Source organism: Dreissena polymorpha, chromosome 1, assembly GCF_020536995.1.
Source record: "Dreissena polymorpha isolate Duluth1 chromosome 1, UMN_Dpol_1.0, whole genome shotgun sequence".
NCBI classification, from domain to species: Eukaryota; Metazoa; Mollusca; class Bivalvia; order Myida; family Dreissenidae; genus Dreissena; species Dreissena polymorpha.
Genome location: NC_068355.1, coordinates 210,095,810 through 210,123,474, shown reverse-complemented (window position 1 = coordinate 210,123,474; position 27,665 = coordinate 210,095,810). Strand labels below are relative to the sequence as shown.

At 34.0% G+C, this 27,665-nt stretch overlaps 1 protein-coding gene and 1 long non-coding RNA gene across 4 annotated transcripts in view; both read right to left on the bottom strand.

Moving 5' to 3' along the window:
• Positions 1-27,665, bottom strand: part of LOC127864849 (MORN repeat-containing protein 2-like) — a 94,764-nt gene that overhangs the window by 38,134 nt on the left and 28,965 nt on the right. The gene's annotated exons all lie outside the window — the stretch shown is intronic.
• LOC127864850 (uncharacterized) lies at positions 17,142-24,247 on the bottom strand. Its single transcript, XR_008042310.1, has 8 exons — positions 24,233-24,247; positions 23,714-23,851; positions 21,678-21,812; positions 20,741-20,814; positions 20,341-20,475; positions 19,685-19,819; positions 19,022-19,168; positions 17,142-17,657 (listed from the first exon to the last, which is right to left on the bottom strand). It is a non-coding gene; the product is annotated as an uncharacterized LOC127864850 (long non-coding RNA).

The window sequence follows — 27,665 nt, the reverse complement described above, 5'->3', positions numbered from 1 at the left end:
GGTTCCCAAATTAACGTCAAAGGATGTAAACACACCGGTAAGCGGTGCTTATTTCAAATAACTTTTTAAAACAAATATTCAACTAGTGCAAATAAGACAGATTTGTATGCTGATTATAACAATGCGAAATACATCAGAATTACTATATTTAATAAGCGTGTGTTCTTGTTCAAAAATGCATTGTGTACTGCACGTAACGTTTAATTTTGTCACCTATTTTTGACGATGCTGCTTCGGCGAAGAAACTCGTCTAAGTTATCATACCATGAAAAAAATCTTCACAATGGCGACCTATGTAAAAGACCGAGCCAGTCCGATTGAGATAGCTCGATTTTTCTAATCGGCATACCTCGCTGATGATCATTGATAATATTCTCCTAGCAGAGTTGCCGTTCGTGCATCAACATACAAAAATGGCCGCGCCCATGAGAGAATGTTGACACTCGTGTCAAAACTTTCTTACAGCAATAATCGGCTTGTTTGGCTATTTAGAAACTGTCATTTAGGATATTTGAGTTATTTATTTACTAAATCTCCGCTTATGACAACAATGGATGGAATTCGAAGGATATATTCGATGTGAATGAAGGACTTTCTGGATTTCGACAGCTTGACACAACTGGCATACTGGTATTTTTAGTTATCAATTTAAGTCTCATTTTGCTTAATAAATTGTATTCGAGAATTTTGCGACTCATTGAATGACTATGATACCCAATATCAACATATCATAGGGGATTTGAATATCCACAAGCTGTCCTGAAATTCAACATTGATTACAAACTCTCTCCTGGTTTGTACTTTTTCTTCTTTCTATTTTAGTACTTTATATCATTTTAAAGTTAAATGAACTGTGTCACAGTAAAAGAGATATTAAGGCGATTGTGGCCAGTTTGGATCCAAATCAGCCTGTGGTCGCTTGAAAGCTGTTTGCTTAAAAGCGGTTCTGACAATAACAAATAGTTTACATGTACATGTAAGTATACTTAATAGTACCCGGGGTACATGTAAGTAGTACCCGAGTCGACAATGACCAATCGAGCTCCATTATCTCTCATGAACCGACTCAATAAAACCGAGTCGGCAATATTTGACTTAATTTTTCGTTTGGCAGCTCTCGAGGGATCGAAACATTTCAGAATCTTCCTAAAAGCCTAGTGGTAGAGTGTCGACTTTGATTGCAGGAGGTTGCGCTGCAGGTTTGATCCATAGAAGCGACATTGAAAACTAGCCAACTCTGTTTTCTAAAAGGCTTCTAAACCTGATATACTAAGATAATGTGAATTTTCTCTCACTCTCACATGATGGTCATCAGTTATATTATATAAAAACTCACAGCAGTAGTAAACAATTGAACAATAATTAGTGAACGCATCTTTCACTTGTCTTTGACACTTTGGTTTTGACATGGCCTAGATTTAAATATGTGACTTGACTTTACCAGCACTCGTGTAACAGAGCTTAAGTTTAAATGTACAATTGAAGATCACCTAAATCCAGATTTGCTATTATAGAAGTGTGGAAAGTTTTGAGGTTGTGCAGTAAGTTAGCAAAAATGGGTCATTATCGAGAGGCCACAACTGATCTATGACTGTTTTAAAACAAGGAAAATCAGTGCCTGATTTAGATTTCCTTCTATAGCTCAATAACAAACTAATTTCAGAAGCCTGGTAACAGTTTAACGTTAATGTTAATTACTAATGTGTCAGACCAGGGCCTTGATTTTGAAGTCTAGGACATGTATGGTCAAGTCTTCATGAAATCAGGACAAAAAAATGTATTTTAAGTCCTTAATTGACCTGGCTATAGTTCTCAGATTATTATAATCTAAATCAGTATATTTATATCATTATTTATGCTTTGTGTATTGTAAACATATAAACAATCATGCAGATACATGATAGCAATAAATAATAACAAAGCCAACCATACTATAAAGGTCATTGACAAAGCCTATAGTAAAAATGTTAACACATTGAGTGTAATCGCCCTCTCGTGCCAGCAAAAACAATACCATGGCAGGTTGTCATTTCGACAGTTCTACTTTCACTTTCATTTTGTGATATCAAACCATTAACAATTATGTGGCTGAGAAAAAAAACGCCATTGCTTATTTAATTCTGCGCATTTCTTCAAAAAACTTACATCAATACACGATTTTCTTCGTTAATTCAAACATTCCTGACAGGCTACCGCTTTGTTTACATATTTCGCTTACATTTTGACGCGCGTAAGTAGGAACGCATTAACGCTTCCGAATTGTGTTGTACTTTTCGAGGTACTTATCCGATGTTTGACGGAAAGGGTCGAAAATGTGCGATTGTGGGTCAAATTCCCCACAAGTACTACTTCCCAGTACCCCTATTTTTTTTCGTTCCCAAAATTTTGCGTACCCATTTTTTTTTCGTACCCAATTTTTTGTTCGTACCCAAATTGTTTTTTTACTCAAATTTTGTTTCGTACAAATTTTTTTGTACCCAAATGTTTTTTCCTACCAAATTTCTTTTCGCATAATTGTTTCGTACCAAAAATTGTTGTACCCAAATTTTTGTTCGTCCCACATACACAATTGTGGTGATGTAGATAAACTTACATTGATGCTTTTATATCCATCCTCTTCAAAAGCATCGTCACACCAGTACTGTCAGTACTTTGATTTATCTATCCAATGAATTATTGTTATACCTTAAGATACCGGCATAAACTGCAAGAAAAACTTATTTATTTATTATGCACTTAAGATGTTTTAATAACTTGACAAACTTCAAAAATAAAGTTCTTAACGTTGTATTTACATTGAGTCCAGCCCGTGTGTAAACCCCGTTGATTCTGCACCCTGCGTGGTTATATGAATATCGTCAACCAGTGCGTACATTCAACAATAGCGGAAGCCGAAAATTTCTTATGAAATAATGCAATTTTCTTATCACTTAATTGTAAATAAAATTATATATTATTCGATCATCGTAATCAATTGTTTTTGGTTTTTTACATCTGTAACCATTTATAACTTACATACAAAAAATCGATCCGTAGAGATGCGACGATATCACTTTAAATTTCAATTGATAGATATACTGAATATTAATGCGGATTCAAAAATAACATTTACTTGAATTTAACAGACAATTATGAGCAGCAAATGTATGTTATTGGTTCTATTTGTAACAACGAAATCTTAAACCCATCGTTTGCATTAAACATATTTAATTTCTACGCATGCGCACGCTTGAACAGAAATCTCAAACAACGTATGACATTCTACATGTTAACAAAAGCATGAACACTTTGTTTGTTTGTCATTACTCATCAAAACAGTTAGAAATGTACAATTCTCACGGTAATATGTTTCGGCAATGAATCACATTCTCGTTTGGCAAGATTGAACAGTTTTCGTATTAATGTATAAGCGTTGTTTGGTTTTTGGTCGTATTTGGCTATACGTCCTCAACAAGAAATTATCAAATATTATAATACTTAAATTGTCTTAGTATCATGTGTGGTAATTCAAGATTTCAAATCACAAAATAACATTGACATAATTGTGTTTATTCGGTTTTGTTTTTTATGATCAGACATAAAGCTCAAAGATCTATCAAGCTTATGTTTGAACCATCACGCTTTTCAAAGTCTGGGTTCTTTCTCAAATTAATAGTAAGAGGAGTTCAGTCTCCCTATTGATTGAAATACGTTTTGGTTTAACATAAATTATAACACTAAACAAAAAATTGTATTTGTGTTGATTCCTTTTTAATATTGTAAGAAGTAACTTCTGTTCGTTTTTCCTTTTATGATTTAAAAATCTTCAATATCTTGTTGTTTTAAGTCTGGTCCTATCGCACATTTAGTAATTTATTTAGAATTATGTATACATGATGTATTTCCGCAATCGAAAAACATCAGCTGGTAGATGCACATTAAAGAAAGATCGCATTACAACACACATATTTATTGTTTTGTAATCACATACATGTAATTTTCAAGACTTTATTATATTTCATTAATATTGCTCAATCTAGAAGGTTCCCTGCATATTGAAATCACTTTTTCAATATGTTTCATAATAACATTTACAACGGTCTACACCCTTACGAAACCGCTGCATTCTGTTACCTGTCGCTCATATCGCGATGCACACGCTACGTGTCCACGTTTACTGCAAAAACAAAAATAAAGTTAAAACTGGATTCGCATACTAACGTTAACGCATCAGTTTGAACCCTATCGAGCACCAATTGTAAATGATGTGCAAGTGGTCCAGGCTGGGACATATAATATTAACAAACAATCCTTTAAAGAAAACATGTTTAGACCCTATCTTTTCATTTTAATTTGCTGATGTCAATACTATATAGTAAGATTTATACATGTATTGCGCAGAGAGTATAATCGCGATTAATTCAATGGTATATCAGCAAACATGTAAAACAAAGAACTAAGCCTCCATCTTACATATTATGTTATAAAATACGTCAATTTTTAAATTGTCTCCAACCTAAACATGAAAACTGCATTTCCTTAAAAGATCAACATTCAAAGACTGAATTGGTCATTGTAATGATAACAAAGAAAAAGTTACATTGAACATGTATGATTTATTGTATTGTTTCATCTGATAAATTTCACTATAAATTTGAACCTTTCAACATATCAACATCAAAGCGTCAAGTGAGTAAAGTGCAATCCCAATTTTAATTTAGTACTCGAATAGAGAACAAAATAAATAACACAAAGAATAAATACACCTTTGATCATGTCCAACTTGTAAATAACATAGCGTTAGATAAAGCCTTTTTATGTTTTTGTAGTCTATGTTAACAAACAAAAAAGCAAATGTTGATTACATGACCTGTATGTCTGTAATAAACACCATAATGCGTAGCATTATACTTCCATATAATTTATCGGATATAACAGGGTAAACGTGGGAGACATTTTTTAATTGACGATTTGCAGGCTACACATTTTATCTGTTCAAACAAACGCCGTTTTTGACGATGCTGTTTCAGTTATGATACCATGAAAAAAATCTCCACAATGGCAATCTATGTAAAAGACCGAGCCAGTCCGATTGAGATAATGCTCGGTTCGAGAAATACCGAAATCCCCGTAATTACCGAAATTATATATTTTAGTTTTTCACTATCAAACTTGGATAAAACAATGTTTCATAAGTGATTTTATTGTATTTTGCAATATTCTATATTAATATCCGCAGTATTTTGATAAATAATCAATATTGAGGGGGATTTCGGAAGATTTCTGGGGGTTTCGGGGGATTTCGGTAATTACGGGGATTTCGGTATTTCTACACAACCCTCAAGGTCATACAACAATGTCGGCGCCCATGAATGTTCACACTCGTGTCAAAACTTTCTAACAGCATACATCGGCTTGTTTGGCTATTTAGAAACTGTCATTTAGGATATATGAGTTATTGATTAACTAAATCTCCGCTAATGTCAACAATGGATTGAATTCGAAGGATACAGTCGATGTGAATGCAGGACTTCCTGGATCTTAAGACTTGACAGCTTGACTGGTATTTTTAGTTATCAATTTAAGTCACATTTTGCTTTGGAAATTGTATTCGAGCATTTTGCGACTTATTGAATGACTATGATACCCTATATCCACATATACATGGGATTTGCAGATCACCAAGATGTCCTGAAAACATTGATAACTAAGTGAGTAAGTCTTTACGGGTTTGTATTATTTCTTCTTTCTATTTTAGTACAGTCGATTGGTGTATAGCATATTTTAGTGAGTAACGGATAGGTTAAAAGTTTTTTGCAAAATACTTTTATTTATGTAAAGATTTATAGTGAATACAAAATGCCTATCATTGTTCAGTCGATTCATGTTTTAGTTGACGTGTATCAATGAATAACTTACAATTGTTTCTTTTTTCGAAAGCAAAACAAGGTCACGTTATGTACCCACCATTTTTGTGACGAAAGGAAATGTGAAGACGTATGATTTCCTGAATTTTGCAGATTTTGTTTGGTAAACAGTATGTTCATTGATGTAATATTGTAATATAATGTGGCCTTTCTAACAGTAAGAATGCTCAGAAACCAAATTGATGCGTACCACATAAAATAAGCATGAGAGCTGCAACTCGTGATTAAGTGAATAACGGACATGTGGCGACACATATTCGGGAATGTGGGGATTGTCTCAAACTAAATAAAAACTCAATTGAAGTTGTTCAATACACATGTGGGTTGGCGCGTGGCTATGATATTTATTAGTAAAAACATCATTTTGAATGAAAAATAATAAAGTTATAACGAAAAATCGATTTCTCTGAAAACATAGTTTTCACTATCAAATCTATATATATAACAAGGTATTCAACTCAAAACGACCCGAATATAGGGTGCATAGCTTTGAACAGGCATTACTTCTTCAATTGTGCAGCAATTTATCGGTCTTATTAAACGCAGAAATGAAGTTCCTTTTCTGGAAATGTACATATCTTGCAATATGTTTTACAAATGCTGGGTAAAATTTCAAGAAATAACACGATACACATGTAATCCGATAAAAAACCTAAGCGATCCGGTAATTGCTGAATCAGTTTACCCGGAAATTTGCGCTGAAAACAAAAATATTTGTCGGAATTTAAAAACCGCTGGCATGTTTCAATAGGAAAGACATTTGTTTTTCGAGGTTGAAAGGTTTAATTTAATTACTGAATGCATGGTGTTTACGTTGAAATGAGACTCGAAGTCCTTAGCTATCAGTTATACACCAATCGACTGTATTAAATATCATTTTTAAGTCAAATGAACTGTGTCACAGTAAAAGAGACATTAAGGCGATTGTGGCCAGTTTGGATCCAGATCAGCCTGCAGTTGCTTGAAAGCTGTTTGCTTAAAAGCGGTTTTCTGACAATAACAAAAAGTTTAATTGGATACTGATTAGACTGCCCTTTCCCTGTGACCTGTAAAAGTATTGTCATTAGTCAAATGATTTTATTTGAACATTAATCAAGTGTTTTTTAGCTCCACTGGCCAGAGGCCAGCGGGGCTTATGTCATGGTCCTGTGTCCGTCGTGCGTGCGTCCGTGCGTTAACTTTTTTTTAAATATCTTCTTCTCCTAAACAACAAGTCCAATTCTGATAAAACTTCTCACAAATGTTTCTGGGGTGATTCTCTTTGTTCATATTATGCCCCTGGGATCAAATTTGACCCCACCCCGAGGGTCAATAAATTGAACATATGCTTATATAAAGCCTATTTTGTGCAAACTTTAAAAATCTGCTTGTCCATAACCATTGAGCCTAGTGCTATCACATTTCGTATGTAGTGACATCTAATAGTCCTCTACTTAGTTTGTTCAAATTATGCCCCTGGGGTCAAATTTGATTCTGCCCCGGGGTCACAAAAATGAACATACGCTTAAATAAGGCCTCTTTTGTGGAAACTTTAAAAACCTTCTTTTCCATAACCGAATGGCATAGGGCTACCAAATTTGGTATGTAGTGACATCATATAGTCCTCTACCAAATTTGTTCAAATTATGCACCTGGGGTCAAATTTGACCCTGCCTCGGGGGTCACAAAAATGCACATATTCTTATATAAAGCCTATTTTGTGCAAACTTTAAAAACCTTCTTGTCCATAACCGTAGGGCCTAGGGCTACCTACTTAGTTTGTTCAAATTATGCCCCTCTTCAAAAGCATCGTCACACCAGTACTGTCAGTATTTTGATTAACTTTGTAAGCATTTGTGACGAATTTTTTTTAAACTTGCATTATGAATGATGCAATTAATGCATTATTGGTTCGGTAAAATTATATTTCGCTCCTGCACGACGGCCTCACGTGAAATGATCTAGCTTATCACCGATATAATCATCAATGGCGCTTTAAGATCGACACACGGTATTGCATTACCAGTAATTAATTAAGCAGTTAAAAGCAATTCTTCAAGTAAATAAAATATATGATAGCAACAAACAATTCCAAAGTAGGCTTGAAAGATTTGGGAATATTTGATTTATCAACAAAATGTGACAGGGAGCAGAGATAGGGTACCATTATTACCATTATACGGAATGAGCGAATAGTGTTACGTAGCTTGATGGTTTACGTGTATAAGTGCATCAGCGTGCGTGCTATGTTATATATAGCAATCGGAATGTACTAACACATTATCGCTATCGTTTATTCCAGTATAGATGCCCAACGAATATAATAACACATTCAACGCCTGTGTACCTCAAAATAATAAACTATAACAGAAAAAAGGTTTTCCAAGCGCTAATGAAAATACACATTTCCGACTTCAGGACAGTTACATGTTTTATTCTAACGTTTCATGAATATTATGTCATCTACGTTAGTTGCAGAGAATTTCTTCATAGACGTTGTGCTGCTTTATTGCAGTTAGATCTACTTCTATCCCGCTGCGATATGGCACACTCGTTTGAGCGTTTTAGTTAAAACTCAATTAGGTGCATCGTTTATTAATAAGGTGCTTTACTCAATATAATAATATTTTGATAACATATTTCGATAAAATGGTTAGATGAACTGTGCTATTGTTACTTATACACGGATGTATCCTTTCTGATCTTCATTAACTTACAACAGCGTCACTTTTTACGATAACTAAGAAGAATGAAGTTCAGGCACGTTTATTTAAGGTACGCGTATTTTATTATTTATCAACGCATATGAAAATCTGTTTTGCGTGCATAATATCGGTGTTTTTAAATCAAATATATGAAATATATTTTTTAAATCCATAAATGTATCTGGTATGATTTTCTGAAACTATAGAATTATTTATGGGTGTGTAGCGTAGAGATAATACTTTTGACGCTTGACAGCAAATCCCTCTGTAGGACGGGCACACTGCTTCTCAACTGCCATTCAAATATCATTTATAATTACGGGATATTGACAAAACAAAACCCAGGTGATCGGTAAAACGACAAAAGGGTGCAGGCACTTTTCGCACAATCAGCTGCAAGGTCTTTGAGAGGGGACGCCCGCTCAGATTTTTCAAAGCCCATTGAAAGGATATTATAAGGACTTGAAATTGGAATAAAAAGCCATATTGTTCGAGACCCTGAATAAAAACGACCGCGAACTCCAATGAAAGTCTCAAGAGTGAATGCGACAAATTAGCTACTGGATCTAAAACATCGATCAAGCTTTCAATGTAGGGAAGATTCATATGAGCATTGAACGTAAGGGCAGCCCATGCGTGCAGCAACATTTTTGAACTGATGCAAGATCTGAAGAGCTACCAATGGAAAATCATCGGAATAACCGTGGTCTTATGACAAGGCTTCAAAGATCCATCAAAAGACAAAGGTGCAAAGATATGGTTTAACGGGAAGGGTATCCGAACATCGCAACGGATTTTATGTTATCGTAAGGAAGGTAGAAGACAATAGCGTTATCAGTTGCATCCCAGTTTCCGGAAGCCTCATCTCCATCCGTTTGTCAGCGAGACCTAAACATACTACCATCATATATGCGTACGCATCCACAACAGACTACGAAGAGGAGGAGATTGAACAGTTTTATCAAGAGTTAGAACGCGGTATAGCCAAGGTCCCGCAAGGACCATAGTCCAAGACGACTGGAACGCAAAGGTGAACCAAACGCCTACGAAGACTGGACAAGGATTGTAAGTAGTTTTGACATATCATATATCAACCACACCGGGCGGAAACTTCTTAAGCTCCAAAGCCGGCCCCCACAAAAGCCGTCCAGAGCAGCGAAATAGCATGCTTTTAACGGGTACGTACACCGAGATCGAGTTCGTACTGTGACTGCAACAGATCAATTAAGTACCATCAAGGCAAACACAAACATTAGCTGTTTTTTTCTGTCATAGGCCGAAGAAGTTCCTGGACAAGAGAAGAGGAAAAACAAGCCATAGGGGGTGACTGAGTTCGTCGACCTCTGCGACAAAGAAATAGAGCTGTGAAAAGTGAGTACACAAGCAAGGAATCAGTGACAGAAAACCAAAAATCGAACAGGAATGTGAGAAAAACCATGTCAAAGGCCAAGAAAAAGTTGTTGTAGGTGTACAGCACCCTTGAGACTCTTAAAAACCAGGCAGCCCAATTCAAATGTTATTGTAAGCGATGATGGGAACCACCTGACCGAGAGTGTCGCAGTCCTGAATAGGTGAACTGAGTATTGCTGCAATCTTCATAACTAAACGCTTCGACCAGATTCATGTCGAGTTCATAATTATCATGTGCCGGAAGCGCACGATGAAAGTCGGTCCATTTCAAAGGCGGAGCACAGACCGAAGTCGAGGAAATCTCCGGAAGTGGACAACGTCTGCCTGAGCTGATTAAGCACGGAAGAGAGTCAACGACTTCATCAATGACGGCAGTATGGAAGAAGATCGGACAGGAAAAGAAGTTGCCCAAGGACTTGACCCAGTCCCTACCGAAAAGGGGCAACCCAAGCTACTACGTGTATTAAGGATATCAGTAATAATTAACACTTCCGTAATGTCATTTATGAAATAATTAACTTAGCCTTGTTTTCACTTGTTTCGTACTTAAAATAACGATTTAAAACAAGAATTTCTTCAAACCGGGTACCGAAATGTCAGATTGTATTTACATATAAACATGATATAATTCATATTTTATATTGCTTATAGGATATTTATCAACCCTTAGAACGAAAAGTGCTATACAAACAATGAATTAGGGCGTTCTCTGAAATAAATTAACGATCAATAATGTGGGGATATCGACAATTATACACATTACATTTGCCTTTGCAGTTGTCCAAACATCGTGTCGGCTTTGGATTTGTATCAATTCGATCCCTCGAACTTACATTTCTGGATACAGACTATCCTATTTTCCGTTTAGCCATATTTCATGTACGTTTGTTTTCGAAGATAATAAACGGAACTCGTTGGAAAATGAGAACCTTTACTTTCAGCTTGTCTGGAAAATGGCGGAGAGGTCGTTTGCAACCGGCGTTAAGGTTCATGGTACCTTGAATAAATAACGGTAATGGAATTCACACATCCTGGGCTTCATCGGCGCTTTTCCATTGGTCAATGGGTTTTTCGGGACCGCCCAGGCTGGTTTTGCAGTATTGCAGGTGATGTGAAGGTTGAGCAGACTATTCAGAGAGTATCAAAGGGTCCAGGAGGTCACTATGTTGTAGAAGAGACACGCAATAGTGGTGCAGTGGCAGAATTTGAGCTTTTGTTACATGAGATAGGGTCTATCACCAGCCTCCTCAATCTTCTAACCACCAACAAGCCGATGGATCACACAAAATGTCATCTTCAGCATTCGATGAGCGCCACTCGTCGTCACTCGTTCAACCACAATGTAGAAATGTTGTTTTACTATGTGCTGGAATGTCAGAACCCATACACAGTGACGGTCAGTGTTCCCGTCCCACTACACAATTTTCTGACAAAACTGGCTGTTGACAAAGAGGTTGATGTTCGGCTTCTCAAATGTATTGAAAATGGTGAACATGTTTACCGCGCATACAGGCAGGAGAGAATAGTTGAGAAAGCCAAAATAGTCAGTTCTACCATTTCAAAAAGAAAGCTTCCCAAGTTCACTGACCATCTTAAACAGTCATTGTTGACATCAAAAGCTATTCTTAAGGAACGGAAAGCCCCGTCATCCAAAGATATGGCAGATGCACAGAGGAGCATGGACATTGCAAAGGAACGAGGCATGTCCCTCAAGCAGATATTATCTCATGATGTGATTTCTTCGACTCCATTATTTGATGGTGACCTCCCAGCCCATGTTAATAAGTCAAAACTTATTTGGGAGATTGAATCTAGACTGGACATCAGTAAATGGAGTCGGAAATCTCTTTTTCCCACTCATGTCATCGTGGAATTCATGTCTAAGATGCGACAGATGCCACTTGCACAGTCCGCTACGGTGAGCACCATTCGAAATCACTTGCTCCGGGCGGTTTGATTAAACACTGGTCGTCGTTGTAATATGATTGTATTGACCACACATTTTTCAGGAAACTCTTCTATTTCGGATCAGCCTTGGCATGGGTTTGAGATTGGTCCGTTCCTGAAGTGGTAAAAGGATGTCAAAAAGAAAAGTTTTTTAATAAGGAATACGTAGAAATAAATGAAACAAGAAGTGACAAAATATTGCAAATCATCCTATATCAATCGGAAAATAGACAATATTTTTTCTCAGAAAATGTTGCAGCATATTCTAGTATATGAACTGTGCGCGCACATCGCGTCAATTGATATACACATGTTCAGACGGAATACCCCGTTCCGATTGGATCTTTTAATAGCAACATATGTGCGCTTATATCTAGACGTTAGTAAACAATTATGTCAGTCTGTTTGTCTGTCTATCTATATGTCTATATGCCAAATTTATTTGAACAAATGCAGATCGATTGTCTTTATGAAATTCATGAGCACTTTAATGTGCCCATGTTGCTCGAAAGAAGAATGACCGATATAACCGAAACTTGTTATATTTGAAAAAGAAGTTATATAAAAAGTTTATTCACTGTTTAAGTTGATTAAAATATGTTCTATGAACCTTTTTCTTAAGTTCCGATGGCCTACTGTATTGTAATCGAGTAATCTACCTTTCTGTTGTGACTTCCCAATATGAGGTAACCACGCGCACATTGAATATTTTTGCTGCTGTGTATGGAACTATTGGATTTGCGTGGTACAATAAGCTGGAAATAAAAGTTTCCCAATGAATTTAACGTGAATTAAATAAATAAAATACGTATTTGAAGGTAAATCGTTTATTATTGCATTGTTTGCATGAATTCAGAAATCATGTTACTCGTTTTCTTAGCAGCTCGATACACAGTAACTGGAAGCTATTTATTGAAATAATGACATCGATGAAAAAAGTTGTGCAACCACGATAATTTAATAAAAAATATCGCTCCCTTCCACATTTTAAAGGAATTGTTTACAGATTTCGGCATATTTTAAATGTCATTAAATAATCTTTGATTAACAAAAGTACCAATTTGTGTATACACTGGAACAAGGATAATGCCAGCAAGTAGAACAATTAATACCAGCCGAAAACAACACAAAGTCCTCTATGCGCTTTATTTTCCACAATGACATACGATGATGTAAGATTGTATACATGCGGTAAATACTGAAAATAGACAAAGGAACTACATAAGCTATTTAACTTAAAGTCATTACCGAGGAGCTTTTTTAATTTAACAATTTAACATCTACATATAAACACATATCGACTTCAAAAGTACAAATACTGCAGTTGCATTCAGGAGCTATATTAATGAAGATTAAAAACAAAATATAAACAATAGTTATATAAATGAAGAGTTTAAGTTCTTTACGTTTAAATACGAAATGAGCACTAGTACGAACAAATTGAGTACGAATCCAAAAATCTATAAGTAACGATTACATCAAGAAATAATTAAATACTTCAGTGACTTACACCATGCAACCTACATAACGCTGCATTTATATGAAGTTGATAGAACAACATTTAGTTCAACATGTCGGACGTAAAAAAAAAAAGAGGCAACAACAACACAAAATATAACCAACTACCGACAAGAAGCGAAGAGCTAAACTAGCGGCAAGATGTACTCCCAGCTATCTGTGTGACACTACACTGTATCTGAATTAAAAAACGTTCGTTTCACGGTTTCTATAAAGAAAAAAATAATAATCAAAGGACATTTTGCTTGATTTAACTTTCATATGCTGCATTTTTAAGAAGTAATGAGCTGTCTAATTTAAAGAGATGTATTATAATTATTAACCCAATATATGTTTTTGTGTATGCAGTATATTGTATGCTTGTTTGCTAAATGGATTTGTGGAATGTATGTAAAATGCGTGCGAAGAGCAGATGTAATACACGGTATCAGTCAGTCGGTCATAACAACGGCTTACCAAAAATTATTTTGTTGTATTCTGTTGTTTTCCCCTAACGAAAGAGTAGTTGTGAAGGGAACACTGATTAAAGTCACGTGTATACACAAGTTCTTGCGGAAGTGTTTGGAACACAACAAATAATGTCTGTGAATAGTCCCTGTACATCATACTATACTGTACCAGTGAACCTGTTACACAGGCTAGTTTTAACCATGTATAACAAATCGAGTGTTATTTTTACAATCTATTCGAATACAAAAGTAAAAAAGAGAAGATATAATATAATTCAAGTAGATACTAACTAATAAAAACAAGAAATGGCACATGTCCTTTCTTAATGTTGACAAACTGATCTTTCTGTGTCTTTTCTTAAATTTGAAAAAGTGATTGAACTATTTCTCATATACGACAGAAGATTGAAATTCTCCTTAACATAATGGAAAGTAATGTGATAAAGATTGGAAAATAAATGTGGTCTTAACAGACGTCACAAAAATGCAAAACTGACGTTACTATAAAGAAGGACACACGATCAAGAAATCGGATCACATAGATCAAAAATAGCCTTTTTGCACATGTGAGCTTAATGTTATATCACACAATCGCAAAACGGTCATTGATTTAAAGGATTCACAACAATAATTTTATAATGCAATAACTTAAACTATTTTTAATGTTAGTCAAAGTTTAATCATTGAAATATTTGTCTAAAAGAGTGTTTTAAACAAGGATTAATAAATGTCCTTGTATAATGTTAACTACCCCGATAGTAGCTGTCAGTATTCAAAAGCATACAATTTGTGTAAACACATTTAGTAAAGCGTGTGATTTGAAACGAAAAACTAAACTCTTAAAGGGACCTTTTTCGTTTTGGTAAAATGACAAAAAAAAAAATAAATATAAAGATTCGCAAATTTTCGTTGTATTTATAATATTTGCGAGGAAACAGTAATACTTAATATTAATCATGCTCTAGAATACCCATGGTATAAGAAGGTTTTTAAATAGTCATAATATAAATGCAAGTGTCTGTTTATTCGAAATGTATGTATATGGGAAGTTACGAACGTAAAGACATTTATAAAACCTTGTTCATTTATGCGCAATATTGCAAAATGAATTTTGTATGAGGATTTTCCACAATTAAAAGGTCGGGTTACCATATATCCTTCTGTATCCACCGATTTAACAAAACAATCCTTTGGGTAATCACGCACACTTATTTAATATAGCTGAAGAATCGGTCACAGAGCGAATTACGGCTTCATCACAAGCACAAAGTTTTGAAAATCTGGTGGTCATAAGTGGAAATTTAAATGATTTAGAATGTTAAGTGCGCTTAAATTACTGGGTGTGATGGTGTAGTGGTTGAACATTAAATACTTATATAAATATAACTCCCTACTCTATATATATATACCCCATAATTGTGTCATCTTAATACATAGGGATGTGCATATTTCCAACACTTTCAATCGACATATTGTTTATCTTTCAGCTTCACGCCTATGGTGCTAGCTTTATTCGTATAATTATATGGTTCTTATGTTTTTGCTACTCTGAGGCTGTCAGTGAATAAATTGAAATGTTACTTAAGAGTTTTTTTGTAATAATACAAAGGGTGTTAATCAAGTTTTAATTAGGAAAAATCGCTTCAATAAAAGTGTAGGTTGTTATGTTATAAGATCATGTATGATATGTATATAAACATAGTGCACAAATGTGAGTTTTGTACATTGTGTCAACAGCTCACGTATAAGAATCCTTTGCGTTTTTGATGGCTTCTTTGAGTTCTTGCACATGTTTTTGTTTGCGAAGAAACATTAAACATCAATCATATTTTTTAATATTACTACATTACAAAATTCTAATATGTCGGGGTATTTCACAATCACTGGTAGATGTTGTGTTTTCCGAGAAAGATATGCACTCTATCATCGTTCGAACGCATATTGGATTAACGGGTTATATCTTCAAGGTATATACTTAAACTTATCAAATATGTATTAAGTTCAATAATTTACTGACTGAATAAATTGAAATGTTACTTTAGAATTTTTGTAATAATACAAAGGGTGTCCATCTACAAGTTTTAATTAAAAAAAATCGCTTCAATAAAAGTGTAAGTTGTTATGTTATAAAATCATGTATGATATGTTTATAAACATCGTGCACAAATGTGAGTTTTGCACATTGTGTCAAAAGCTCACAATTAAGATTCCTTTGCGTTTTTGATGGCTTCTTTGAGTTCTTTCACGTGTTTTGTATGTGCAAATACATTTAACATCAATTTTATTTTTAATATGACTACATTACAAAATTCTAATATGTCGGAGTATTTCACAATCACTGGTAGAATTTGTTGAAAGTTTTGTTTTCCGAGGAAGATATGCAGTCTGTCATCGTTTGGAAGCATATTGGATTTACGGGTTACATCTTCAAGGTATATACACATCTTCAAGGTATATACTTAAACTTATCAAATATGTATTAAGTTCAACAATTTGCTGACGAAGATGCGAAGAATTTAATGTCTGCTTATATAATTGAGCGAGCTGCGTGTGTAAATAGTATTATTAAGTACGCAAACTATTTATTGCGTCCTATCTTTAGGTTAAATTAGTAATAACACACAAATCTTGTTTTTATAACAGGTATTGACAGTATAAATACTTAATTTTGGCCATGTCCCTAAAACAAACTGATAAAGCTGCTTAAAAATCTGAAAAGAAATAATTGCAATCCATTAACAACAGAATAACTATAGTTTATAATGAAATAAATATAAAAAAATACGTTTTATTTATATGCAAATACTAAAGACAGTCTGCTACTGGAACCTGCGCTAGATTAAATTGGTACAAGTGTCGCATGGAGTTGATTGAACTCATGAATTATGATTATTTATTCAATTTAGTAGTTCTACTAAATAATAGGTCGTTATAATATTTATAATGTTATTTTGTATGAAGCTTTTGATGACAGAAAGGTACTTTCAATCATAAGCTTGAGGTTGGCTACATATGAGGGGAACTATGTTGATACTGTTTCATCATATAACTTGTACACTTGTGCGTTGAAGAAGTTCTTGTCTGTAAGAATCATATAGCGTGTTAATAATTATGATCATACGTGATATTGTAATCCTGTTCGATTTGTGCTTTTGGATATCAATATTAATTCCATTTTGTCTAGAAAAACACGCTTATGTGTAATCTTTTCCAAAAACAACAAACACTACTATTTATCAATTATAAAAGCTGGATGGTGGAGCTTTTAAAATAAAACAAAACAAAAAATAATGCCGGTATGTGATATCTTAATTCCAATATCTATATAATATATGTAATCAAGAAATGTTGCATGTATGTTTGTACTTTGACTCGATCTAGAGAGCAAAAAATGTTATTTTAAGTTGGAAATCATCATGAACTGGTTAATTACAGTATTTTTTGTGTCTATGTGGAATATAATAACATAAAGTTTGTGTCGGCGAATACTTAACAAAGTCCACCACGATTCATTTCTACCCTATTACAGTCCATCCTCCTGGTAGCATCATCGTGGATTTTTTTAACAAACAAAAATAATAAAATATTCTGCATAATGTTAGAGCACACATAACTTCTCGTCGTTTCCAAAGGACCTGTCCATAGTCACTTGTTTTGGAAAAGTACGCGTGTTCACTATTGATATAAAGCTGCAGGCATATAGGCGATGACCACTATCCAGATCGAGGTCGTTAAAACGAAACCTGCAACAATAGATACATAGCTTTAACAAACCAGAACGGAAGTTGAACAACATATTTTCATATGTTTGTTAAAGAAATGTTTGTTCTACTTTTAAAATATAAGACTTGTTTTCTCGACAAAAATAAACAATATAATATATTTGCAGTTATAACTGTGTAAGATACCAAATCAGTCAGTTTTTTAAAGAACGATATGGTAGTTTACTGTTGAGTCGTGGGTTCTTTAGAGTCGTGGTCATAGAGATCACGTGAAATTACGTGATAGAACGTTCCCACATTATGCATTCTTGACAGAAAAAAAGTTTTGACCTGGTCAACATCGTTTTGCCGATCAAAAATGTGATAAGCTTGAGGTTGGCTACATATGAGGGGAACTATGTTGATACTGTTTCATCATATAACTTGTACACTTGTGCGTTGAAGAAGTTCTTGTCTGTAAGAATCATATAGCGTGTTAATAATTATGATCATACGTGATATTGTAATTTTGTTCGATTTGTGCTTTTGGATATCAATATTAATTCCATTTTGTCTAGAAAAACACGCTTATGTGTAATCTTTTCCAAAAACAACAAACACTACTATTTATCAATTATAAAAGCTGGATGGTGGAGCTTTTAAAATAAAACAAAACAAAAAATAATGCCGGTATGTGATATCTTAATTCCAATATCTATATAATATATGTAATCAAGAAATGTTGCATGTAATGTTGCATGCAATGTTGTCTATATTGTAATTCATCAGAGCTCTTATTAAATATTTCCTCTTTTAAAAATTGTTCATATAGTGTTCTGAAGTAACACAAAATCGTTTATTGATTATTATTTTCCATACTAAATCGTCTGTTGATATTTTTTACAGGAAGTTGCTCTCCTCTGCAATTTGAGTTTTAAGGCTATTTATAGATATGCAAATCTTGAAATTGGAATAGCCAATCAGAATGCACGGCTGAACAAAAAAAAACATTTTCAAGATGGCAGTTTGACACTGTCAAGACAATCGATTATTTATTATTATTACTGACGATAAACATTTTGAAAAAAACAACAAATATAAAGAACAAAGGTTAATAATTATGTTTATAATGATTCATAGTCATAAATTTATAAAAAAAAATCTGATGTAATCACTTTATGAAAATTATCCACGACTCAACCAACATACAGCATATATATATATATATATATATATATATATATATATATATATATATATATATATATATTATAAAACCTCCAGTGAATAAACAAATGACTCTTGAGGCTAATTCATCAACTGTATTTAATTAAACACGTAATACATTACATTTTACGTGTTCATGCATATCATTGCTTTTGTATTATACATATATATATTATTACCTGTATTGCCTCCCAAACAGGCAGTTTTATCTGGGTTCAAGGAGAACCCTGTATCGCACACACATTTGGCGGTAGTGCAGGTGCGGGCATTCGTTGTACTGGTACAGTCGCTTGATGCAGTGCACTTTCCTCCAAGGGCACCGTCAACTGATGTTTAACATGCGATTGTTTATCGTTCTTCCGTATAAAGCGTGAATATTGTTTCATATTATTTATTTTATTACCAGATAAATACTGAATAAATTGTAAATTGAATATGTCATAACTTTTATCATAATTATTAAAAAGATGTTATATTAATATAAAACGTATAATATTATCCAGAACACCTTTGAGCGCGTCTTGATATACAGTTGTATAAAATCAGGTAAAATATTGATCCGATTTTCACACGTTTTTATCTTAAAAGGTCGCGATTTGTTGCTGCAAAACATATCACCGTTTAAAAACCCTGTCAACATATACTCTTGCGGAGTATAATACACCTTTAAGAGTTGAATACAAATTTACCAGCGTCCACAAGTCTCACATAAGTCTCCTTCATGATTTTATTCAAAATAATCTTACGAAGCAAATGCGTATGGACACATCTTCGTATTGTTTAAACTAGTGCAATATAACGCTTCTCCACATAAGCTGTTGGTTAATACAGAATATACAAACCTATACATGCTGTCCCATCAGTGTTTGCTGAATATCCGGTTATACACACGCACCTGGTTGAGTTGCAAACGTCCGCATTGGTAGTTCCGTTGCAGTCGATTTTAGCTATACATGCTCCATTAAGAACACCGTTTGCTGAAAATAATTAAATAATTAAAGGATTGAGGTAATCCCCTTGGAAATTTGCAAACAAGAAGTCATGCATCATGTGATATCATAACGTTTCATGTTTACAGTCGAATTTTAGTCGCGTGACTTATAAAGCAAAACGTAGCCATGACGTTACGATATCATATGGAAATATACTCGACGAAAACTGTATATGTCTTAAATACAGCCAAAAATGATTATGTTTGTAATAAAAAGGGTGTTTTGAAATGCGATAGTCTTATTATTATCACAAAACACGTTATATATTCGAATAACTAGCCAATTGCAGTTCGCTTTGTTTAAAAAAGTATCATAACTGAAATTTGGAAATTTTTGTTATAAATTATGTAAATCATATTTTAATTGCAATACATTCTTCGAACGTAAATAATTACCTGTGTGTTTATTAACATCCTTACTAATGAAGGAGTATTATTATTATTTCAAACATGACTCTTTCGCGTTATCAGAGGTAAACTTAACTCAAATACAGAAACGACACTAACCTATACAGGCTGTTCCAGCAGTGTTTGCTGTATAAGTGGATTTACACGCGCACTCGGAAGCCGTGCAAACGTCAGCGTTTGTAGTCCCCGTACAATTGGCAGCAGTAGAACATGTTCCACTCAAGGCACCATTAGCTGAATTGGCAAGTATGAATGTTGTCGATATCTCTCAAGTAAAAAATAATACAACGTTATCGAATTTGAACTTATTTTGAAACGTGTATTAGCTTATTTTGTTTTGATGTACACATATGAACAATGACACACACAAACATGACATGATCAATACATGGAATACTATTGTTTTCACTTTACCAAAGACGCATACATTAATGCCTTTTAATCGGAATTCAAGCATAAGGGACAATTAAAAATGTTAAATTCCACTTACGCGACTCACCCTATTTTAGAGCCAACCCTAGACGTTTGTAAGATATTCCATGTTGAGTGTTAGATCGTTGTTTAGCCACATAGCTAAAATTAACAGAGCAATACAGATATGTTGCACGGAGATTTTGAAGAGTTCTGTCATGCTTAAAGTTGAAAATATCTTGTGAAAAGTTACAGAACAGGGCCAAGATGACCATCGAACCCACATCTTGTTTGAAAGAGGCCAGTTTCAAACAAGCTGTATGATTTGAAAATAATTTGTAGACGACTATACCCTGATGTAACAAACCGACATTCACTTGAAAATATTTCGCCTCAAACCCCCAGAAACGGCCTTTTTTAATCCCAGGGGAATGCCCCTGGAAAAGAATATAAGAACGAAAAATGCAAACATTACAAATTCTTGGCATTTTGTTCTTGTTTCATAGAACATTTGTTAATGTTTTACTATACAAGTCAACATATATAATCTTACCCTGGAGTGTTTCCAGTTTTGACCAAAATTTTATGATTTGAACAATGTCTAAAAAGGTCTACAAGCCGTTTGCAACACACACCCCTAAAATTGTAGCAATGAACTTTGCGGTATCAGAGAAGATTTTAAAGTGTTTCACTATGTACTTCTATAAAAACTCTAAGGCGTGGTCAGTTTGTACTCCAGTGGTAGGATTCAAATAATCTAAGCAAAAAGATCTTTGTGTGCTGTTTCATGTCAACGTTCTGGAACTTGTGGTATCAGAGAGGTTGAGATTCTTTAAAGTTATGTACTATGTGCCTTAAAATAAATCATAAATCATATTTTAATTGCAATAAATTCTTCGAACGTAAATAATTACCTGTGTGTTTATTAACATCCTTACTAATAAAGGAGTATTATTATTATTTCAAACATGACTCTTTCGCGTAATCTGAGGTAAATTAAACTCAAATACAGACACGACACTAACCTATACAAGCTGTTCCAGCGGTGTTTGCTGTATAAGTGGATTTACACGCGCACTTGGAGCCCGTGCAAAGGTTAGCGTTTGTAGTCCCCGTACAATCGGCAGCAACAGAACATGTTCCCCCCAATGCACCATTAGCTGAATTGGCAAGTATAAATGTTGTCGATATCTCTCAAGTAAAAAATAATACAACGTTATCGAATTTGAGCTTATTTTGAAACGTGTATTAGCTTATTTTGTTTTGATGTACGCATATGAACAATGACACACACAAACATGACATGATCAATACATGGAATACTATTGTTCCCACTTTACCAAAGACGCATACATAAATGCCATTTAATCGGAATTCAAGCATAAGGGACAATTAAAAATGTTAAATTCCACTTACGCGACTCACCCTATTTTAGAGCCAACCCTAGACGTTTGTAAGATATTCCATGTTGAGTGTTAGATCGTTGTTTAGCCACATAGCTATAATTTACAGAGCAATACAGATATGTTGCACGGAGATTTTGAAGAGTTCTGTCATGTTTAAAGTTGAAAATATCTTGTGAAAAGTTACAGAACAGGGCCAAGATGACCATAGAACCCACATCTTGTTTGAAAGAGGCCAGTTTCAAACAAGCTGTATGATTTGAAAATAATTTGTAGACGACTATACCCTGATGTAACAAACCGACTTTCACTTGAAAATATTTCACCTCAAACCCACAGAAATGGCCTTTTTTAATCCCAGGGGAATGCCCCTGGCAAAAAAATATAAGAACGAAAAATGCAAACATTACACATTCTTGGCATTTTGTTCTTGTTTCATAAAACATTTGTTAATATTTTACTATACAAGTAAACATATATAATCTTACCCTGGAGTGTTGCCAGTTTTGACCAAAATATTATGATTTGAACAATGTCTAAAAAGGTCTACAAGCCGTTTGCAACACACACCCCTAAAATTATAGCAATGAACTTTGCGGTATCAGAGAAGATTTTGAAGTGTTTTACTATGTACTTCTATAAAACTCTAAGGCGTGATCAGTTTGTACTCCAGTGGTAGGATTCAAATAATCTTAGCAAAAAGATCTTTGTGTGCTGTTTCATGTCAACGTTCTGGAACATGTGGTATGAGAGAGATTGAGATTCTTTAAAGTTATGTACTATGTGCCTTAAAATGAATCATGTAACCACTGGGACGTAGCCCGTTTTGACTCCAGTAGAATGGTTTGTAAAAAAGTTAGTAGAATACCACAAGCTGTATTACACACCGCATATGACATCCCCGATCCTTGCGCTTTTAGAGGAAACAGTTTCAAAAATTATTATAAAAGTCATTATAAATCATTTGACTCCTTAGGCGGGGCAATTCCAGTCGCATGATTTGAGCAATCTTTGCTGAGGAACTTCAGATAATGTAACGCAACACATTTAACATATATTTGCCTTGCGGAATCACAAATAATTGTATAATTTGTTTTCTATAGAAGTTGATATAAATTATGTGGTAAACCATTGAGGAGCATTCTTTGCGGAATGCGGATTCAGAGGAGACTGTTGTTAGTTTCCGCAATTTAAATCTATGAGTAGCTCTGATTACTATCGTATGCAATAGACCCACACGATCTGAAATATATTAAAAGGTCACATAATAATTATTCCTAGTAACAATCCGCTAAGCTTTTAAAGAGGAGATGTCGTTGGAAGCAAACTGATGTCAACATACGATAAACGATAAATACACGACATTGAACACACGGCGCCGGACGCCGGATGGCCATCTACCATGATGGTTCTCCATAAGCTTTTCGTGTCTAGATAACGGAGCAAAATAAAGAGAACAATCATAGCTGACCTGCTTTCCTTATTTATTTGGATATGTTAGTGGAAACAACCAATTTATTTTTTAGCTATATCCAATCATCTCTATTGACATCACGTATCTCGTGGTAAAACTATATCCATTTAAAATAGCCGTGGATGCAGAGTCAACTCGATTAATTTTGGTCTGTCAAAAACAACTTTAGACATGCATTACTAACCTATACAAGCTGTGATGTCGGTGTTAGCGATGAACCCTGAATGACATTTGCATTTGGTCGACGTGCATGTCCCTGCATTGGCTGTCATTGTACAGTCAGTGTTTGCAGCGCATGTTCCTTCGAGGTAGCCATTCGCGACTTATAAAGAAATGAACCTAATTTTACAATGCTACATTAAAAACACATACTAAATACATCGCCCATGACTTTAACACCTATTGTCATTGTTTTACAGTCTTATAAATTTTCTTAATAAGTAATAATAAAACTTCTTAGCTATATCTTATAAAATGTTGTTTTTATCCCGAATAATGTATTTGTATTATACATAGTTGCAATATAAAACAGTCGCATGATATTAACATGTGATAGCAAGACATATTTGTATAGTTATATGAGTTCAATGAAGGATTTATAAGATCCTATACACGTCTTTTTTTAATGATTCAGCATAATGATATTTATATCAGATTATGTGAATGACTTGAATGAATAGTATATCGAATGCAATTATTTTACTTTCACATGTTGTTTCTCCTGTATTGGCCTTGTACCCCGTCTTGCACTCGCATTTACCGGAAGTGCACACGCCAGCATTTGTAGTTCCGGTACAGCCAGAGTTCGAAAAAGCGCCTTTGAGAGAACCGTCCGCTGTAATTATATGCATTTATAGTTCAGTGTTCTATATACCACAATGTAAAATAAACAAATGTGTACGACGAAACCAATTTCTATAATGACTCCTTATGTTGTGTTCATTAAAATAATGTTTTAGTGACGACATTATCCCTTTTTATTCTTGTCAATAAACGTCGTTACTAAAATATCAATGAAAACTTGTTTAAAAATTAGAAGACCAATAACAAACTAAATATAGGAAGGCGGAGCATATTTATTTGTATTTATTCATGTCGAAACAACGACTAGCAAACTCATTTTAGCGACTAATTCACTCGATCCCACTGATTTGTTACTCATTCGCATGACTTAATGAATTGTATCATTTAAACGAGATGGCTTACTTGTTGGGAAAAAAGTGTTCGGAAGCGTGCGAATATTCATGACACGCGAACGGTCTACAGGTAGACAGGTTTTGAATACCTATGAATAGTTTGAGTTCTTAATGAAATCTACACCAATAATTTATAAATATGTTTCAGTAGTGTTTTCTGTTAGAGGTACTTAACACTCGCAAGTGTTGTTTGTACAACATAAACATTGGTAGTTCCAGTATAGTCATGAGCAATTGACCATATCCCCTTTAGAGCATTGTCGGCTGTTAGAAAACTTACACAAACATACAGAATAGTGCGTTATTTGAAATCAATGTACTTTGATTCAATATGAATTAAACAACTACTGTCGATTGCGTGATAGAGAGAATCGCAATAAAAAAAACAGTAGGGGGTAAATATGATCTTTTTCAAAACAGGTACAACGGTTAAACAAATTTTACAAGTAAAACAAAAAATAGTTGAAGCAAATCAACGAAAACGGAGTCATTTACACTTCAAAAAATAATTTTCCTTTGTTCAAGTGAGTATTCTTTCATATACATCAGACAAGTAGATTGTGAATAATCCAACACTGATGTGCTAATATTTTCATATGACACATATACACAATAGATGGGAAAGAATGTGTGTAATTGTGTCAACTTAATCGTTATGATTTTCAAAAGAGAAAACACGTGAGATTTATTGTACCATTTGTAGAACGGTGATTTATTTTATTTAGCAATTTTCGTTTATATTAAGGTGTTGGTTGAAAGTTTTTTAATTCAGTGGTTTGATTTAAATCGTGTAAACTAACTTTCAACAATGTGTTTTTATTTTACTTCGAAACATTTCGTATTTTAAATCAAAATGTGTATAAACGACAAGTCACTTCACTCTGACAAAGTGTTTGTATTAAGTTGGATAACAATATAAGTACATATTATATCTTAATTAACAATTGACCTTAACACTGCCTCGCGCATTGAAATGAGTCATATCTATAGAGGCTGTTTCAGCAGTGTTTGCTGAATACCCGTTTTTACATTCGCACTTGTTTATTGTACATACGTCAGCATTCGTAGTTCCATTACAGCTAGCATTAGTTGCACATGTGTCTTTGGCTAATCAAGCAACAACAGCAAATGAATCCGACATAATTTATCACATATGGTTTGAATAAATCAACGAATGTTTTCAACATGTATTTAAATAATTGCTTTCGGTATTAACATTTTGTTCTCAAGTTGCATAATGAAGATCTTAATTCAAAACGGTTTGAAGGAATTAATGAACTTACATTGTGTCACGAAATGTAGGTGGTGTATGATTTATATTTCGTTCCATCCAGTCTTAAAGGTCAAATGCCGATTTTATAACGGAAAATGCTATTTTAATTATATGTATTTTATAATACGATTGGAATCATCAAGAGCAATTTCAAAAAAAAATTATGTTACTTGAAACGATGATCTTTTTTTCGTAAACCGCTCGGGTATTTCCGCCACCTATTTTTTGGTGGTGACGTCATTTTTACACGGAAACACGTCCATTGTTATCACGGATTGTAGCTTAAACACTTCGCGCTTAACGTCAAATTTGACGTTCAATATCGTGTTATTTTGTTGATTTTTCGCTCAGTTTTATTAAAAGCATTTGTTGAAATTAGTTTTTTGCATGACAAACGTTATTCGACATGGTTTAGTGTGTTGCTTTCGGGGCAATTGAACGTCCGAACAAAACTTCGAATTACACACACCGGATTTCATAACTTAAAATGCTTTTTATATTTTCTAAAATTGCGAGACAATATTCTAAATGTATTAATATTACAAGAAACACGGAAACGCATTATTGTTATGTCTTTTTGTAGATTACATATACGGATCATTTAAAATGCAACTTTTTTCCATTAACAAGTAAGCACCAATGGTTAGGTAACAAAACACGTTATTTGAACCCTTCGCTTATCATAAAGAAATAATAGGTGAATCAGCACAACAGCTGTAAACAAAGTACAAATACCTTTCAACTTATAAATAACTCAATTTATGGTTTGTGTCACCATAAAAACTAAAAGTGTTAAAAATATATGTGTGTTTATCAATTATATTTCCTTAAGTTATAAGAAATTATGAGAGAATACAAAATTACAATGTAAACTAAGTTATACGGATAGTTAACCCACAGAAATTATTGTTTTCTACACAGACTAGATACAGACAATTTTTAAATGGCAATTAGAATAATATTAATATAATTAATACTGTTTGTTAACATGATTGTGTATGTTATATTGAAATATTCACAATAACATATAATATGCTAATGGTTTTGTGAATGGATCATAATTATTGGTATTTATTTTATCATTAACAGCTTGCATCTTTCAGTATTGATAATTATCTGGATTATATTTAAGGTCACAGAGAGAATGATCGCTGTCTTATTTTTCTTAACTTTCGCAAATATCCAGCAAAAGCGAATCTCAAACTGACAAGTTATCAGCGCTGTGTATTACAACAGATGGTGTTATGTAGTTTATTATTTATTGGGCGTTGAAATGAGTCTTATCAGCGGATATATCTCAAGTTGATTATGGCAGTCACAGTGTGGTATCAGATAAGATATTAGACATCCCCCAATCAAATCAACTTTGTATTATAAGCATCGATCGCAATCAGACTAGGGCCTAACACACGGGTGCAGAACCCTGTCGCACCAAGGCCCCACCTGCCCCCTTTCATCTACACGTGCCATTATTTTGATTTCATCACATTATTATAACGGAAGTTGAATTTGAAGTTTCAATAAATCCATTCGCAATTCTATCAAGTATCCGTTCTGTGTCGATGAACCGTACAAAGTAGTCATATTCAACGCGATCGTACTGTAGAATTACAATCAACGAAATCAAACGTTTATTGTGTTTTGTTTCCGGCATGTGCATTAAAAAA